At 42.5% G+C, this 19,111-nt stretch overlaps 1 protein-coding gene and 1 pseudogene across 1 annotated transcript in view; one reads left to right on the top strand and one right to left on the bottom strand.

Annotated features, from left to right (window-relative positions):
• Positions 1–19,111, top strand: part of LOC127673836 (low-density lipoprotein receptor-related protein 11-like) — a 223,230-nt gene that overhangs the window by 164,341 nt on the left and 39,778 nt on the right. The window lies entirely within an intron of this gene.
• On the bottom strand, positions 5,968–6,415 carry LOC127673848 (TSC22 domain family protein 1-like; annotated as a pseudogene).

The raw sequence follows: 19,111 nt of genomic DNA, 5'->3' as shown, positions 1-19,111 counted from the left end.
ATCAACAACAGAATACAAGAGACAGATGAAAAAAAATCTCAGGTGATGAAAATATCGTAGAAAACATTGACTCAACAATCAAAGAAAATACAAAATGCATAAAGCTTGTAACCCCAAAACATCCAGGAAATCCAGGACACAATGAGAAGACCAAATCTAAGGATTATAGGTATAGAAGAGAACGAAGATTTACAACTTAAAGGGCCAGTAAATATCTTTAACAAAATTATAGAAGAAAACTTCCCTAACATAAGAGAGAGAGAGAGAGAGAGAGAGAGAGATGCCCATGAACGTACAAGCCTATAGAACTCCAAACAGACTGGACCAGAACAGAAAGTCCTCCAGGCACATAACAATCAAAACACCAAATGCACTAAACAAAGAAAGGATATTAAAAACAGTCAGGGAATTACACCAGACTTCTCACCAGAGACAATGAAAGCCAGAAGATCCTGGAAAGACCTCATGCAGACCCTAAGAGAACACAAATGCCAGCCCAGGCAAAACTCTCATTCATCATAGATGGAGAAACAAAGATATTCCATGATAAAACCGAATTTACACAATATCTGTCCACAAATACAGACCTACAAAGGATAATAGATGGGAAATGCCAGTACAAAGAGGGAAACTACACCCTAGAAAAGGCAAGAAAATAATCTTCCAACAAACCCAAAAGAAGATACCCACACAAACATAAAAATAACATCAAAAAATAACAGAAAGCAACAATCACTAGTCCTTAATATCTCTTAACATCAATGGACTCAATTTCTGAAAAAAAAAGACATAGACTAACAGAAATATTTTCAAGTAAATCTTCAATTTTATCAGAAAAAATGTTGGTAATTCCTCTTTCAATTAATTTAGTAATGATTTTTATGTAAAATTTTATTTGCATTATTTTTCATGATAATCTTCCATTTTAGCATGTTTTTCTATATATTTCTTCTATTTTATCAGAAATGTTTTCCATGTAAAACTCTGGTTTTATCACAAAATGTTTTTAATTCTACCTTCAATTAATTTAGAAATGTTTTTTATATCTACCATTTTATCTGTATAATTTTCCATGAAATAGTCAATTTCAACATATTTTTCTAGGTATTTCTTGAATTTTATCAAAAATATTTTCCATGTAAATCTTCAATTTTACCTGAAAATGTTTATAATTCCACTTTCAATCAACTTAGAATTATTTTTATGTCTACAGTTTTATCTGTATAATTTTCCATGATAATCTTCAATTTTAACATGTTTTTCTATATATTTCTTGAATTTTATCAGAAATATTTTCCATGTAAATCTTCAACTTTATCAGAAAATGTTTATAATTCCATTTTCAGTCAATTTAGGAACACTTTTATGCCTACCATTATTATATCTATATAAAATTTTCCATGATAATCTTCAATTTTAACATGTTTTTCTACATTTTTCTACAATTTTATCAGAAATATTTTCATGTAAATCTTTAATTCTATCATAAAATATTTCTAGTTCATTTTTAATTAATTTAGCAATGTTTTTATGTCTACCACTTTACTCTTTAATTTTCTATGAAAATTGTCAATTTTAACATGTTTTTCTATATATCTCTTCTATTTTATCAGAAATATTTTCCACATAAATGTTCAATTTTATCATAAAATGTTTGTACTTCCTTTTTCAATAAAAGAACATGCTTTTCAAGAAGAAGGAGGAGGAGGAGAAGGAGAAGAAGAAGGAGGAGGAGAAGGAGAAGAAGGAGGAGAAGAAGGAGAAGAAGGAGGAGGAGGAGGAGAGGGAGGAGGAGGAGGAAGAGAAGGAGGAGGAGGAGGAGGAGGAGGAGGAGGAGGAGGAGGAGGAGGAGGAGGAAGAAGAAGAAGAAGAAGAAGAAGAAGAAGAAGAAGAAGAAGAAGAAGAAGAAGAAGAAGAAGAAGAAGAAGAAGAAGAAGAAGAAGAGGAAGAAGGAGAAGAAGGAGGAGGAGGAGGAGGGGGAGGAGGAGGAGGAGGAGAAGAAGAAGAAGAGATGCATGCTCTGTTACTTTACAAAACACTCATACTGGCTATGGACTGATTTTTTTTTATTATTTCAAAAGCGGGGGGGGGGGTTCTGAAATGTCCATTTTACTTTGGCAATGACTTGTTACTTTTCTCTTTTAAAGTCACGGATGTACTGAAACAGCTAGACTTGTTTCCTCGGCTACTAATACACGGGTCAGACCCACAGTTGGCAGGCCCCGGGTTAGCTGGTAGAAATCCTGACTTAGTGAAGAGGAGGTACTGCAGGAGCCCGCAGTGCCTGATCTTCAGACGCCCTTTCTCCACTTTGTGAAATGTCTTCTTCTGAGAGTCGGCAGTTGGTGGCAGCTCCATGCAGAGTGGAGGTGGAGCAGACGGGTGCCGTCTACACGCGTGGTCCTCAGGTTATCCATCATTACCATGGCTCCGCAGTGGGCCATAGCCGTGCCGGTTCCCTCCTTCACAAGCAGAAGTGCTAGATCTCTGTTTGGCATAGCTGAAGTAGACAGCCTAGGGGCTTGGGCCCTGGCTTGAATTCCCCAGGACTAGCAAAGGTCCAGATTAGCAGGGTGGGATCCTCGGAATGGGCTAAAGCATCAGCTCAAGGCCCGTGGGCCTGGAGACGCCTTCTGTTCTCGCTCACTGCCGTGGATTGAGGAGGAGGTCTGCGGGACACTGAAGTGAGATGGGTGATAATAATTCCTACTCTCAGGAGCGTCTAGCAAGGATCCAAAGAACCAAAGGCCGTAACCAGGTGAAGGAGGCTAGGGACGGTTTCTGCAAGAAGATGCAGCAGCATGTAGGAGACTCTAGAAGAGAGAGAGCTTTGGACACCGCGTGAGGCCAGTGGGTGCTCAGTGTGAGTGAGCCTTGAAGAACAGGGAGTGGCTGATCTGAAAGAGCCCGGGAGTTCCCTCAGCCGGATGCAGCGCGGCCTAGTCATTCGTTCATTTGTGGAATCAACAACTGAGGACCCCACTGGTTCCCACGCTCTGTTCTAGGTGTTATGGCTGCACAAGTCCATAAGACGGCCCTCTGCTCTGGGTAATTTCATCTTGACACAGCCCAGGATCATCCGAGGGAATTTCAGTTGAGGGACTGCCCAGAATGGATCAGCCAATCAGAGAGATTGCCTAGATTGGTGGTGGGTGTGGGAGGGCCCAGGACATTGGCCCTGGATAGTGTGAGGCCAATGTGGGCTCTCCTCCACCAGTCAGAGGGGATGTCGTATGGACAGCGTGCCTCCACTATTTCCATAATTTCTTCATTAGCTCGTGCGTCATTTCCTGCCCTGACATCATCCCCCAGTGGTTCTTCCCAGGGTTGCTTTTTTGTTGTCATGGCAACAGAAACCAAACAAAAACACTGTGTGCTAGCATTGACATTTCAGAGGGGTTGGTGAGGCAGTCATAAGGTAAGTTGGTTCAGTGTGGTTGGGAATGGGTGTGGATTGTCAAGGGAGTAGGCAGCTTAGGACTACCATCAGGTAAGAATGGTGAGATTCTTAGACGAAGCTTGGCCCTGCTGGGTACCCTCAGGCATCCCAGAGGTGGGTGCTTAGAAGGATCCCTTTACCCTCCACGTTGATAATCCAGCAGCAATAATCTTTGCGGATTTACCTACTCTGTGTTAGAGGCCCTGAAGTATTAACAACATTTAATGTCCACAGAAGCCCTGATGGTTAATCTTGACTGCGCCTGTAAAGTACAACTTCTGGAGTGTCTGCAGGTATTCCAAGAATGAGACCCTGACACCATCAGTGAATCCTTTCACAGGTTCATCATTTCCTGGCCTCCTTGGGAAGTGGTGAGGTAGGAGGTAGTTAGGAGTTAGCCATCACTGCCTGGCTCATGGAAGGCAGTTCATGGAATATTCTTGGAGACTGTGTGCTAAAGCTCCTTTCTCTGCTTCTTGCCCACCTCTGTCCCACTATCCCTATTCCGACCCCTGTGAGGGACCCAGTCGATACTTTCAAAACAGCAAAATGAAGACATCTTTTCTTTGCTTGTCCTATTGCCTTTGTGGTTCACAGTCCTGCAAAATAATAAAGGTACTGTGTGTTGGTTTTTCTGTCAAAAAAAAATCAGTCACAAAACAAACCTCAACAGATATAAGAAGACAAATAATCCCATGCCTCCTATCAGATCACTATGGAGTCAGAGTGGTCTTCAATAGCAACAAAAACAATAGAAATCCCACATACACATGGGAGCTGAACAACTCTCTACTCAATGATAACTTGGTCAAGGAAGAAATAAAGAACGAAATTAAAAACTTTTTAGGATTTACTGAAAATGAAGGCACAACATTTCCAAACTTATGGGACACAATGAAAGCAGTTCTAAGAGGAAAACTCATAGCTCTGAGTGCCTCCCAAAAAATAATTGGAGAGAGCTTACACTAGCAGCTTTGACACCACACCTGAAAGCTCTAAAACAAAAAGAAGCTAATATACCCAAGAGGAGTAGACATCAGGAAGTAATCAAACTCAGGACAGAAATTAACCAAGTAGAAACAAAAAGAACTATACAAAGAATCAACCAAACCAGGAGCTGGTTCTTTATCAACAACATAAGGAAACCCTTATCCAGATTAACCAGAGGACAGAAACAGTGTCCAAATTAACAAAATCAGAGGTGAAAAGGGAAATATAACAACAGAAACTGTGGAAATTTAAAAAATCATTAGATCCTACTACAAAAGCCTATACTCAACAAAACTAAAAAATCTGGATGAAATGAACAATTTTCTAGATAGATAACAAATAACAAAGTTAACTCAGGATCAGATAAACCATCTAAACAGTCCCAAAACCCCTATTGAAATAGAAGCATTCATTAAAATTCACCCAACCAAAAAATGCCCAGTACCAGATAGATTTAGTACAGAATTCTATCAGACCTTCAAAAAGGACCTAATACCAACACTTTGTGTGTGTGTGGGTGTGGGTGTGTGTGTATCAATATTTGATATGCTTTATTGAAAGGTGACAAGTAGAGCAGGTAAATACAGTGGGAAGCATGCACAGAACGATTATACAGGTGAAGTGCAGAAGCCCCTACTGGGAAATCCACGTCTGTAGCAACTGACCACCCAGTATTCACCAGTTCAACTGACATCTCTCAAGAGGGAGTTTACTTTGCAAGACTCAGCAGCTAGATTCCGGATTACACAAAGTGACTGACTGTGCCAAATTCTTAAAGTTTCTTTAGGTGTGGTTTTTTGTCACAAAGCAGTTTTAAAAGCAGGGCTCTCTAGGAAGGACAACTCACACCTTTTCAGACAGCCAATGGAACATCTAAATTTCAATCTGTACAACCTAAACAGTAGTTACGGTCCTCTATTGTACAAATGTATTACACTACATACACAAATATACGGCAAGCAAAACAACCTTCATAATAAGATAGTCTAGGTCCCAGCTACCTGTCACCATTGTGTCACTAATAGTTTTATGTCTTCTGATGTTCAGAAAAGAGGGACAGCACTATCGTGTTTTATAAGCTTTGGGGACAGTTGTCGGTTTTGTATAAAGACTGCATCTCCCCACCCCCACCCCCATTGCAGTCTTGTTTCTGGCCTCTCAAGTTCTTTGAAGGGAATAAGAGCAGCCCACCTTCTGAGCCCCAGAGCTCTTGGAAGCAGGGTGGGCGGCTGGGGAGGGTTGAAAAGACACAAGCGCTTCAGTGCCAATTAAACCATTCCTCAGACATCTGCCACATTGCACAGGATACATCCATGCTCACTCTCTGATTAACCTTTACTTCATTCAACTAGTACATTTCTTCAAGCCAAAAGCATACGAGTGCTTAATACTGGGGAGGAGAAAGCGAGAACAGCATGTGAGTCTCACATCTCTTTCATAGACAGCAATGAAATGGGTGACTGTGGAGGCGACTTCTTGCTAGCACATCTCTTCCGGTCTGTGCAGTTCAGACATCAGCAGCCAGTTCTTCTGTTGGGGCATAGCAGGCTATGCGGTTGATCCTGAGGCCTGGGATGCTGGCTGTGCAGGGGGCTGTGTGGTCCCCTGTGGCTGCGTGGTGGCCGGAGGGGAGCCAGTCTGCAGCTGGGCCTGAAACTAGGCAAGCTGCTCCAGACTGGCCAGAGTCTTCAACAGACTGTTCTCCTGCTCCAGCTGGGAGTTTTTCTCTATTAGTTCTTTGATCTGCTTCTTCAGACCCTCCACTCACTTCCTCTCTAACCGCCTCAAATGGCTTTTCACCAGATCCATAGCTTGCTCTATTTTGTTGTCGATATCTACCACACTTGCACCAGAGCTATTGTCAAGTCTCACGGAAGCGTTTTCAATTCCCAGGAAAGACTACAAGAAAGCAATTGAAAAATGTCTCAGTTGGTAAACTCCTAGATCCATCGCCACTGGTCTACACCATTGGGAGTTCATGCAATTTCAGCCAAACAAAAACAAAAACAAAAACAGCCTTGTGGGGGAAAAATTGAGAGAAGGAAGGAAGGGGCGAGCTCCAGCAGCCTGGCTGAAACTAGATAAAGCCTCCTGGCTGTCTGAAGTTCCGGGTGTGAGAACAACAGGGCTGCCTCCAGTGACCCAGCAGCTGCAGTAGCTCAGTTTGCTCCAGTTGCCAGTTCCACTCCTCTATACCAATACTTTTTAAACTATTCCACAAAATAGAAGCAGAAGCAACACTACCCAATTCATTCTATGAAACCACAGTCACACTGATACCAAAACCTCATAAAGACCCAACAAAGAAAGAAAACTTCAGACCAATTTCCCTTATGAATACTGATGCAAAAATACTCAATAAAATTCTCACAAACAGAATCCAAGAACACATCAAAATGATCATACACCACAATCAAGCAGTCTTCATCCCAGGGATGCAGGCATGGTTCAATATATGAAAATCCATCAGCATAATCCACTATATAAACAAACTCAAAGAAAAAAAAACACATGATCATTTCCTTAGATGCTGAAAAAGCATTTGGCAAAATTCAACATCACTTCATGTTAAAAGTCTTGGAAAGATCAGGAATTCAAGACCCATACCTAAACATTTACAGCAAACCAGTAGGCAACATTAAACTAAATGGAGAGAAACTTGAAGCAATCCCACTAAAATCAGGGACTAGACAAGGCTACCCTCTCTCCCTATCTATTCAATATAGTATTTGAAGTTCTAGCTAGAGAAATCAGACAACAAAAGGAAGTCAAAGGGATACAAATTGGAAAGGAAGAAGTCAAAATATCACTATTTGCAGATGCTATGACAGTATACTTAAGTGCCCTCAAAGACTCCACCATAGAACTCATAAAGCTGATAAATAACTTCACCAAAGTAGCTGGATATAAAATTAACTCAAACAAATCAGTAGCATTCCTATGCTCAAAAGTTAAACAGGCTGAGGAAGAAATTAGGGAAATGACATTCTTCACTATAGTCACAAACAATATAAAATATCTTGGTGTGACTCTACCAAACAAGTGAAAGATCTGTATGAAAGGAACTTCAAGTCTCTGAGGAAAGAAATTGAAGACTTCAGAAGATGGAAAAATCCCCCATATTCACAGATTGGCAGGATTAACATAGTAAAAATGGCCATCTTGCTGAAAGCAATCTACAGATTCAATGCAATCCCCATCAAAATTCCAACTCAATTCTTCATAGAGTTAGGATGAGCAATTTCCAAATTGATCTGGAATAACAAAAAACCCAGGATAGCGAAAACTGCTCTCAAGAATAAAAGAACTCTGGGGGAATCACCATCCCTGACCTCAAGCTGTATTGCCCAGCAATAATGAAAAAAAAAACTGCATGGTATTGGTACAGTAACAGTAAATCAGTGGAATAGAACTGAAGACCCAGAAATGAACCCATGCATCTATGGTCACTTGATCTTTGACAAAAGGGTGGAAAGTTCCTGAACAGAATACCAATGCCTTATGATCAAGAATCGACAAATGGGACCTCATACAATTGCAAAGCTTCTTAAGTCAAGACACTGTCAATAGGACAAAATGGCAACCAACAGATTGCCAAAAGAAATTTACCAGTTCTACATCTGATAGAGGGCTAATATCCAATATATACAAAGAACTAAAGAAATTAGACTCCAGAGAACCAAATAATTCTATCAAAAAATGGGTAACAGAGCTAAACAGAATTTTCAACTGAGAAAAATCAAATTGCAGAAAAGCACCTAAAGAAATGTTCAACATCCTTAATCATCAGGAAAATGCAAATCAAAACAACCCTGAGATTCTACCTCATGACAGTCAGAATGACTAAGATCAAAAACTCAGGTGACAGCAGATGCTGGCAAGGATGTGGAGAAAGAGGAACACTCCTCCATTGCTGGTGTAACTGCAAGCTGATACAACCCCTCTGGAAACCAGTCTGGAAGTTCCTCAGAAAATTGGACATAGTACTACCTGAGGACCCAGCTATACCACTCCTGGGCATATACCCACAAGATGTACCAACATATAATAAGGACACATGCTCCACTATGCTCATAGCAGCCTTGTTTATAATAGCCAGAGGCTGGAAAGAACCCAGATGTCCCTCAACAGAGGAATAGATACAGAAAATATGGTGCTATTACACAATGTAATAGTAATCAGCTATTAAAATAATGACTTCATAAAATTCACAGGCTGGAATTCACAGGATGGAACTTGAAAATATCATTCTGAGTGAGGTAACGCAGACCCAAAAGTACACACATATTTACTCACTGATAAGTGGATATTAGCCTAAATGTTCAGAATACACAAGATACAAGTCACAGACAACATGAAGCTCCAGAAGAAGGAAGACCAAAGTGTGGATGCTTCAGTGCTTCTTAGAAGGGGGAACAAAACACTCACAGGAGGAAATATAGAGACAGAGTGTGGAGCAGAGACTGAAGGGAAGGCCATCCAGAGACTGCCCCGCCTGGGGATCCATCCCACAGACAGTAGCCAAACCCAGGCACCATTTTGAATATTGGCAACTGCTTGCTGATGGGAGCCTGATATGGCTGTCCCCTGAGAGGCTCTGTCAGAGCCTGACAAATACAGAGGCAGAAGCTCGCAGCCAACTATTGTACTGAGAACGGGGTCCCTGATGGAGGAGTTGGAGAAGGGACTGAAGGAACTGAGGGGGTTTGCAGCCCTATGGGTGGAGCAACAGTGTCAACAGGCCACACTCATCCCATCTCCCGGAGACTGGACCACCAACCAAAGAGTTCACACATGCAGGGACCCATGGCTCCGGCCACATACATGCCAGAGGATGGCGTTGTTGGACATCAGTGGGAGGAGAGGCCCTTTGGGCCTGAGGGTGTTTGATGCCCCAGTGTAGGTGAATGCCAGGGAAGGAAGACAGGAGTGGGTGGGTGGGTGGGGGAGCACCCTCATAGAGGCAGGGGGAGGAGGAATGGGATCGGGGAGTTCTGAAGGGGAGACCTGGAAAGGGGAAAACTCTGAAATGTAAATAAAGAAAATATCCAATAAAAAAATAGTTCTTCAAAAAAATTAATTGTATTGACTTAAATATTTAATATGTCATATGATATTATATGTAAATCTTCTACCAGCCTATGCCTATAGTCTCTCTTCCCCCACAATTAAGCTGGCTGGCAACTCCCAACTCTTCCGATGGCTACTTCCGGCCTTTGTTCCTGTGAATAACAAGGCGCCTCACCTCGACTACGGACACCGCCCCAAGGCGGTTTTACCTGACTCCCAACACAGACTCACCAGTCTGAAGGCAGGCGACCCGCTGAGACCTGGAGCCAAAGAAAATTCACAGTCCCGCCTTTGATGTGACCGACTTCTGGGAGGGGTGGTCGATTCCCCAATGACTATATAACATGCCTTAAAAATATTAAAGTCAGTCTTGACCGGAATTACCGCCTTGACTCAAATCTTTTTCGCCTTAACCTCAAAATTCTCTTTCAGGCCACCCAGTTCACATGTAGCCGCTGGCGGTCTACATATTGGTGCCAGAACGTGGGGCAACATGGTGCGGGAGAATTTCCTGAGGTAACCCTATCGAGCGAAGCTTCGCAGAAAAGGTGATAAGGAATGGTATCCGCACGGTAAGCAACATAGAGGTCAAATACTAGCGCTAGTGAAAAATTTTTCTATTGTTGTGAGTGCAGAGGGATACGGGTTTTGCAAGCAAACTGTGTTGACCCGGCACAGTGGCCGCTTGTGTTGAAAAGATAGGGAAATATGGGACAGGAAAGTTCGCGAGAAATTTGCGCCCACAACATTCAAGAGTTGCTTCAGGCGAAAGGGATAGGGTTTGAAGAAGAAAGATTGGAGGATTTCTTGGACCAGATATATTCTTGCTGTCCTTGGTTCCAAGAAAAACGAACGTTAAATGAGAGAACTTGGGAAAGAATTGGTAATTCGCTAAAGGCAGCCAAGGCAGACAATATTACTCTCTGCCTCTGGACTCTTATAAAGGATATTATAGATGAAGGAGGTTTGGAAGAATTAGATGTCATTCAAGAAATTGAGGAATCTCAAGAAGAAAGCCTGACAGAGAGGATCCCTGTAAGAGAGGACCCTCCACACCCTAAGTCTCATAAACGCAGAGACAGTGCTGATGAGCCTATTGTAAAAAAGACAGCTCATCCCAAGAAAAGAGCGACTGAATCTCATGGAGAAGAATGGCCCCCTGTAGCGCCATCTGCTCCACCTATGACCTTGATGGCAGGGGACGAGATCCAGAAAGGCATGCAGTTACAAAAGTTGGAGTTTGAAATTAAATTGCAGAAATTGACTAATGAATTACAGGAGCTAAAAAGGGTGTCTAATACTAGAGAGAACAATAATTCTGAGACCCGCCTGTCGCCATTAGAAAGAGTTATAAACCAGGCTCGCGGGGAGGAGCAGGATATGTCAGAAATCTTAGCTTTTCCAGTCCTTGAGATAGAAGACCAGGACAATGTGATTAGACAATATCAGACCTTGGAATTTAAAGTGATAAAAGAATTAAAGCTAGCCGTAGCCCAGTACGGCCCGACAGCTCCCTTTACATAGGCATTATTGGATACTGTGATAGAGTCAAATTTAACTCCACAGGATTGGAGAACGCTGTGTAAGGCTACGTTGTCAGGGGGAGATTTCTTGCTTTGGAGTTCTGAATGGCGTGAGGCTAGCAAAAGAACCGCCGCCACTAATACTCAGGCAGGCCATCCAGAATGGAATGCTGAGATGTTACTGGGGGAAGGTGTATATGAAGGAAATACTAACCAGATGGGGTTTCCCATCGCAGTGTATGCACAGATTGCGGTGGCTGCCCGCCGTGCTTGGAATCTTTTACCATCAAAGGGAGATCCTAGTGGAAATCTAACAGGTGTGAAACAGGCTCCCGATGAACTCTTTCAGGATTTCGTGGATCGATTGCTAAAGACAGCTAATAGAATTTTCGGAAATTCTCAGGCAGAAAATCCGCTGGTTACTCAACTAGCCTATGAGAATGCTAATGCGGCCTGCCGGGAGGTGATTAGACCTCATAGGGGAAAGACAGACTTAGCCAGTTATATTCGTCTTTGTTCTGAAATCGGTCCCTGGTACAGGATTTAAGAAAAGTTAATGAAACAATGTTGCCCATGGGAACCTTACAAGCTGGTCTTCTATCCCCCGTGGCTATCCCGAAAGGGTTTCATAAAATAGTCATAGATTTAAAAGATTGTTTCTTTACTATTCCATTGCACCCTGAGGATTGCAAAAGGTTCGCGTTCAGTGTTCCTTCTATTAACTTTACAGAGCCTATGAAGAGATATCAGTGGACAGTACTTCCTCAGGGCATGGCTAACAGCCCGGCTTTATGCCAGAAATTTGTAGCACAGGCTATTCAGCCTGTGAGACAGAAATGGCCAGATATTTACTTTATCCATTTCACAGATGATTTTCTAATTGCAGGAAAAAATCCTCAGACCTTGCTTTTATGTTTTAAAGATTTACAGCAAGCTTTGGTCGCAAAAGGATTGCAGATAGCACCAGAGAAAGTTCAGACCCAGGAGCCGTATAATTATCTGGGTTTTAAACTTACAGACCAGGCAATTTTTTCCCAGAAGATAATTATCCACAGGGACAATTTGAAAACTTTAAATGATTTTCAGAAGTTATTGGGTGATATTAACTGGCTTCGGCCGTATTTAAAGCTTACAACAGGGGAATTGCAACCTTTATTTGATATTCTTAAAGGGGATGCTGATCCGACATCTCCTAGGTTATTAACTTCAGAAGGACTTTTGGCTTTACAGACAGTGGAGAAAGCTATTGAAAATCAATTTGTTACCTATATAGATTATTCTTTACCTCTGCATCTGCTAATTTTTAATACTACTCACTCGCCTACAGGTTTATTATGGGAAAAGGCTCCTCTGATGTGGATTCATTTGAGGGTGTCTTCAAGGCGTAATATTTTGCCATATTTTGAGGCGGTGGCCCAAGTAATTATGCTTGGTAGAAAGCAGGCGCTAACTTATTTTGGCAAAGAACCAGATGTTATTATACAACCTTACAGTGTAAATCAGGATGAATGGCTAAAACAGCATAGCACGGACTGGTTGCTAGCTCAAATAGGCTTTGAGGGGTGTATAGATAATCATTATCCTCAAGACAAATTGATAAAGTTTTTAAATATGCATGAGGTTGTATTTCCTAAAATGACATCTCTACAGCCGTTGCATAACGCCCTCTTAATTTTCACAGATGGCTCGTCCAAAGGAAAAGCCGGATATCGTATTAACAATCAGCAGGTGGTCGTAGAGACGCCTGGGCTGTCTGCTCAGTTATCGGAGCTAACAGCGGTATTGTGTGTTTTTCAATCTGTAAATAGTACGTTTAATCTTTTTACTGACAGTGCCTATGTTGCATTTTCTATACCACAATTAGAAACCTGTGGCACGTTTAATTTTAATACGCCAGCTGGATCCTTGTTTTCACAATTGCAAGGTATCATTCTTGCTAGGAAAAATCCTTTTTATATCGGACACATCAGAGCCCATTCAGGCCTTCCTGGACCTCTGGCTCAGGGTAATGAGTGCATTGACAAAGCGCTTATAGGACAAGCTTTGGCACTCACACCCATAGAATTGACAAAACGTGATCATGACAAATTTCATCTTTCTAGTCATACGTTGAGACTCCATCATAAGATCACAAAGGAGCAAGCTAGAATGATCGTAAAGCAATGCCCTAATTGTCTCACTTTAGCACCAGTGCCCCACTTAGGGGTTAATCCACGTGGTCTTATGCCCAATCAAATTTGGCAAATGGATGTAACTCACTATGCAGAATTTGGGAAATTAAAATTTATACATGTTTGCATTGATACGTGCTCGGGACTCATTTTTGCTTCCCTGCATATGGGAGAAGCCTCTAAAAATGTAATTGATCATTGTTTACAAGCCTTTAATACCATGGGATTACCCAAAGTCATTAAGACAGACAATGGACCAGCCTACACTTGTAAGAACTTTATCTCATTTTGCAAGGAATTTAATATAAAACTTAAAACTGGAATTCCTTATAATCCAATGGGGCAAGGAATCGTGGAGTGTGCTCATCGCACCCTTAAAAACTGGCTTATTAAAACTAAGAAGGGGAATCTATATCCTCCTAGGTCCCCTAAATCACATCTTGCCTTTGTTTTATTTGTTTTAAATTTTCTCCAAACGGATGCTAAAGGTCAGTCTGCAGCAGACCGACACTGGCACCAAGCTACTTCCAATTCCTACGCCATGGTTAAGTGGCGGGATCCTTTAAATAATACATGGAAGGGCCCGGACCCCGTTTTAATCTGGGGGAGGGGGTCCGTCTGCATTTTCTCTCAGGAAGAAGACAGAGCGTGTTGGCTACCAGAGAGATTGGTAAGACAAGTAAACACCCCCTAAACTGTTGGTAAGTATAATTAATTCAAAAGGCTGTTTCCAAGCCGCTTCCCACTTACTGGAGAAAGTAAAGTTCCTTTGTGTTCTTGCAAATTAAGTTGCAAGCCAGGCCTCTGGCCTGAGGACACTGAATTTCAATTAAACTAAAACCGTTTTGAGCTTCCAATACTAACCAAACAGGTTGTTTCTCTTAATCTCCTTCTATATTTCAAGCAGATAACGCTCAGAAGACAAACTCCATCAGCAATGGCCCCAGGTTGAGGATGGATAGTTATTACAGACAGCCAGCGCTTATCAGCAGAGCATTTACTCTGCCAGTGGAATCCTCAGAAAGGAGGCTGCATGGTATTCGGAACTATGCATGTTTGTTAATATAACAAACATGGGCATCAGTTGAGGTGCGAGGCGAGGCACTGCAGGGGAAAAGGAAAAAAAAAAATCCTGTCTCCGAATTTCCCTGAAAAGCACACCCAGCTGCATGGGGGTTTGACATCAAAAGACTGTCCTTGAATTAAAAAAGGCAGTCTATTCCCCCCCTCCCCCCCTGAAAAAGATGTCCTTAACGTTTAAGGGGGTTGGGCCTCTGCTTTCCCTCACTGGTCAAAGCCCGTCATCCATTGGATGAACTTACTTATATCCACTGAGTTGTTAAAAATAAATAATTAAGGGGGAATTGTCTCTTCCCCCACAATTAAGCTGGCTGGCAACTCCCAACTCTTCCGATGGCTACCTCCGGCCTTTGTTCCTGTGAACAACAAGGCGCCTCACCTCGACTACCGACACCGCCCCAAGGTGGTTTTACCTGACTCTCAACACAGACTCGCCAGTCTGAAGGCAGGCGGCCCGCTGAGACCTGGAGCCAAAGAAAATTCACAGCCCCGCCTTTGATGTGACCGACTTCTGGGAGGGGTGGCCGATTCCCCAATGACTATATAACATGCCTTAAAAATATTAAAGTCAGTCTTGACCGGAATTACTGCCTTGACTCAAATCTTTTTCGCCTTAACCTCAAAATTCTCTTTCAGGCCACCCAGATCACATGTAGCCGCTGGCGGTCTACACTATAGAGAAACATTTTTTTAAGATTTATTTATTTATTTCATGTGAGTACACTGTTGCTGTCTTCAGACACACCAGAAGAGGGTCTCCATTACAGATGGTTGTGAGCCACCATGTGGTTGCTGGGATTTGAACTCAGGACCTCTGGAAGAGCAATCAGTGCTCTTAACCACTGAGCCGTCTCTCCAGACCCTAGAGGAGCATTTTTTGATCATATATATTAAAATAGGTAGAACACTCGCATTCTTCATCACAATATCTGTATTTCAACTTTATACTCTGTATGGCAAAAACTAACATTGGTGGGTTCTCAGCTCACTTTACCTACATAGAGAGACAGAGGTGACTTCAACTTCAGAGGACAGAGACATTGGCATCATAATTCACTGATATGCACTGAATTGTGGCTACATAGAGTGATCAAGTTAAATGAATGGATTTTCTTTATTCTTTGGACAAGATGTGACTATGTAGCCCGGGCAGACCTTGACCTCTGTGATCCTTCTGCATCAGTCTCCTGCGTGCTGGGATTACAGGACTGTCCCACTGTGACAACTCCTTGAATAATCTGCTTATGCTGATCCTTCTGTCTTGAGGGCTGGCATAAGCTAGGAGCTACTGATGTACTGGCTTTGCCCTAGCTATAAGAATTATTGCGTTGGATCATGTCATCCCCAGACAGAGAACAGACTTTATTCACGTTATTGGGGGGAACTTTTTGTCGGTTATGAGGAAGGAACACCTCATGTCTGTTTTCCTTGTATCGTATTTGCATCCTTGGTCCTTGGATTCTCTGTCCCCTCAGGAAGACGTTCCTGTTGCACCCTTCCTCTTGACTGCAGAGTTATGCTGACTCTGCCTGCCTCCTGTGCCCAACCATCATCATCAAATTACTGTAAATTACTGTAGAGTCAGGATGCAGGACTAAGCCAAGACATCATTCCAGTAGACAGAGAGCCACTGTGATGGACAGGGCTTCAGTCAGACCTGTGGGAACTTTCTCCTATGTCCTTATCAGACTCATACTAACAGGACCAAGAGGGAGAGCCCAGGCCTTTCCTTACCTTTTCTGTTCACCATCATCGCACCCACAAAGACTCCTAAGTGATCAATATGATGAAGATGACTCCTGATATACATAGAATCACCACCCAGGTCATGCTTTGACTCTGGTCGCCAGATGTAGGATGGGTGCTGCTCACTGTGGGTACAATCTGGGTGGCAAATGTAAGCTGGGTGACATTCCAGGTCTTTATCGTTGATCCTTTAAAAGAAAATCAGAGAAAAATATAATTAAAACTAAAAACACACCTTCACGAGCAACTTCTCTCCCAGGGCAGCCCAAGGAACTCATGTGTGATAACAATTTTTCCAGACCCCTGATAGAAAGATGAATAGGATATGTGTGTGTGTAAGATGTCCTTACAGAGTTTGTTTCACTATCAAAGAAAGCAAATGTCTACTGAACCATCAAGCAATGGGACACATTTACTGTGGTTAGCACTTTCTGGATGTTGGAATAATTGGTGATGTTTAATTGTACCAGAGAAAGATAATGAAACCTTCAGAAGTAAAGCTGGAGTTGGTCAAAGAGCAGCTATAATGAAACCAAAAAAAAAGGGGGGGGCTGGAAGTTTACAGTGATGCACACAGACTTGGGGCTCATTAGCAGACCATGTAGAGCCTGGACCACTGGTTAATAGGGAATGAGAAACATTGGGACATGAGATGGGAGAGAGAGATCCTCGTGGTCATCACTGGCTCCACAGACAGGAAGACCACCAATGAATCCCTTACTCAGTCTATCAGATTTTCCATTATGCACACATGCTCACATCCATATTGGGAAGTTATCAGACTTTTCAGGTGAACTGCCATGACTTTCCCACCCTGTGGACATTTCCCTGTGACAATCTACCTAATGACTTACTTGGCGTTTCTCTCCAGAGTGTCCACAATTTCTTGCAGCAGTGAGTGAAGTCTCCCTTGAGCAGCTTCTTTAGACCCTGTCCTAGTTCGCCGTTTCCCTTCCATTGTTTCATGATACTGCTAGCACCAGGACCACTCCCTGTCCAGGTATTTTTAATTGGATTAAAGCTAAAGGAAAACTGTCCATCAATGGTGAAGTTGCAGAAGGCACCAGTGAGTTGTCCTTGATTATACTGAGTTTCCATGGCAACCTGCAAGGTGTGATTACCTGCAAAAGACACACAACACCACCATCTTCAAGCCTTTATAGAACCATCACCCCCACAATGGTCCAGTCTTTCTCTGCATACTTAGGGATCTGTATTCTTTCCTCCTTGGCTTGCTGTTTCTTGCACATTGGGTGCCAGGTACTTCCAGGTTGGGTCAATATTCAGCTGTTTGATGCAAATACTTACACAGCTCCCTTCCTACATGTGCTCAGTTCTTCCTGTTGGCACTCAATAGGCTCTACCTTCTCATTCTGTCCCATACTTACCCGTGGTCTTGAATCGCTCTGGTTCCATGCTACGTAGCTGGTTCCTCATCACTTCTAAAATATTTTCCACGCTTTGAAGCAAATCTGCATACTCCTCAGTGGCATTTTTCTCCATTGTCAGTTTATAGAAAGATGTGACCTGATTCTTGTTACCAAACTGAAAAAGAGTCTTTCCATCCACTGAGCATGATCCTTTACGCCAAGGCTCTCCAGGTTTGGTAGCAGATTTGACAATGAGGACGCAACGTACAGAATCTCTACCTGTGAGGGAAACATGCAGGTGAGATCCAAAGTGGGGGCAGAGATCCTAGGAGTCGTGGTTTTCTAACACTCTAAACTTCTCTGACAGGACAAATGGTCAGAAAGAGAAGTCTCTAATCAAGAGTTCGGGCAGCTTCTGGATCCTTAGTTTTGCGCCATCTTTAACTGTCTTAGGTTATCAGGACTCCTCAAGTGCACATAGAGTCACCAGGGATATGTGTGTGTGTGTGTGTGTGTGTGTGTGTGTGTGTGTGTGTGTGTGTGTGTGTGTGTGTGTCAGATAGCATCCATGTTCCTGGGGAACACACAGGGGCAAGGAGGCATCATAGGACACATGGAGCATTCAACATGGACCTGGTGTTCAGGAAAGACCCTGGAGTAATGCTGCAACCTGGCATGGAAAGAGAGCTGCCAGCTGTGAGCTCGGTGCTCATCCCTGTTCCCACTGGGCCCCTTCACACAACACTGTTGGCATCAGATCTCAGGTTCTCACAAGCTAAACCACACACCTAATCCATTCTCAAGGAGAGATCTCTGTCTGTGACCTGCTTGAAGCCCCAATCTCTCTCCCCTTCTTCAGGTCCTTGTTTCCCAGCACACTTATGGCCCCTGGTCACCCAGACTTTCACTAACAGCTAAAGAGGACTCAATACACTAGAGCTATCCTGTTCAACAGACTGCGCAAGGAATCAGGCAAGACCTGATGAAGCGTGTGCATATTTAGTGTCCTGTGTTTCTGTGAGCACTGGAATATAAAATTAAATAATAATTTATTAAAGGAACTTTTAACAAGTTTGCAATATAATTACACTAAAAAGGCAAAAGGGATGCTAAAAACAAACAAACAAACAAACAAACAATCCTCTTTTGCTTCTCCCTCCCTAAGCTGTCTGCTATGAGGTAGGCTGCTGTAGGTTTGAGAACTCCTTTCCTGCTCCCTTCCAGCCTCCTCTTCCCTTCTCTATGCCTGCTTTTCTGTTTCCTTCCTAGTTTCATGATTCCCCCGACTCTGCATTGCCTATCCTACCACTCCAAAGGCTTGAATTTGTCCAGAGAAACTAGCATCCATTCTCACTAACTACACAGTATCAGAAGAGTTCAGGGGTCAGGGGAGAGAAAGAACATGAACCCTCCAGAGCTGAGAATAGTTTTGTGGTCAGGAATAAAAGCTCACAAACTTGCCACTAAGATGAATCAGAATGAAGTACCCAATAGCTGTCTTTAAGAAAGTCCACTATGAAGTTTTATTAAAAGAAACTTTTCTAAATGAGGAGCAGTGAACCATGGTGAATTAAAGAAAACATTTCTGACTTCCACATATATGTGACAATAAATAATAACAATAATAATATTAACAATAATCATAATAGCAAATGTCTTAAAAATATTTACACAAAGACCAGCAGATTTAAGTAAGAAAAAAATACATAACCTTTTACAAGT

The sequence above is a fragment of the Apodemus sylvaticus genome, chromosome 23, assembly GCF_947179515.1.
Source record: "Apodemus sylvaticus chromosome 23, mApoSyl1.1, whole genome shotgun sequence".
In the NCBI taxonomy this organism is placed as follows: domain Eukaryota; kingdom Metazoa; phylum Chordata; class Mammalia; order Rodentia; family Muridae; genus Apodemus; species Apodemus sylvaticus.
This window is presented reverse-complemented; position numbering and strand designations above follow the sequence as displayed.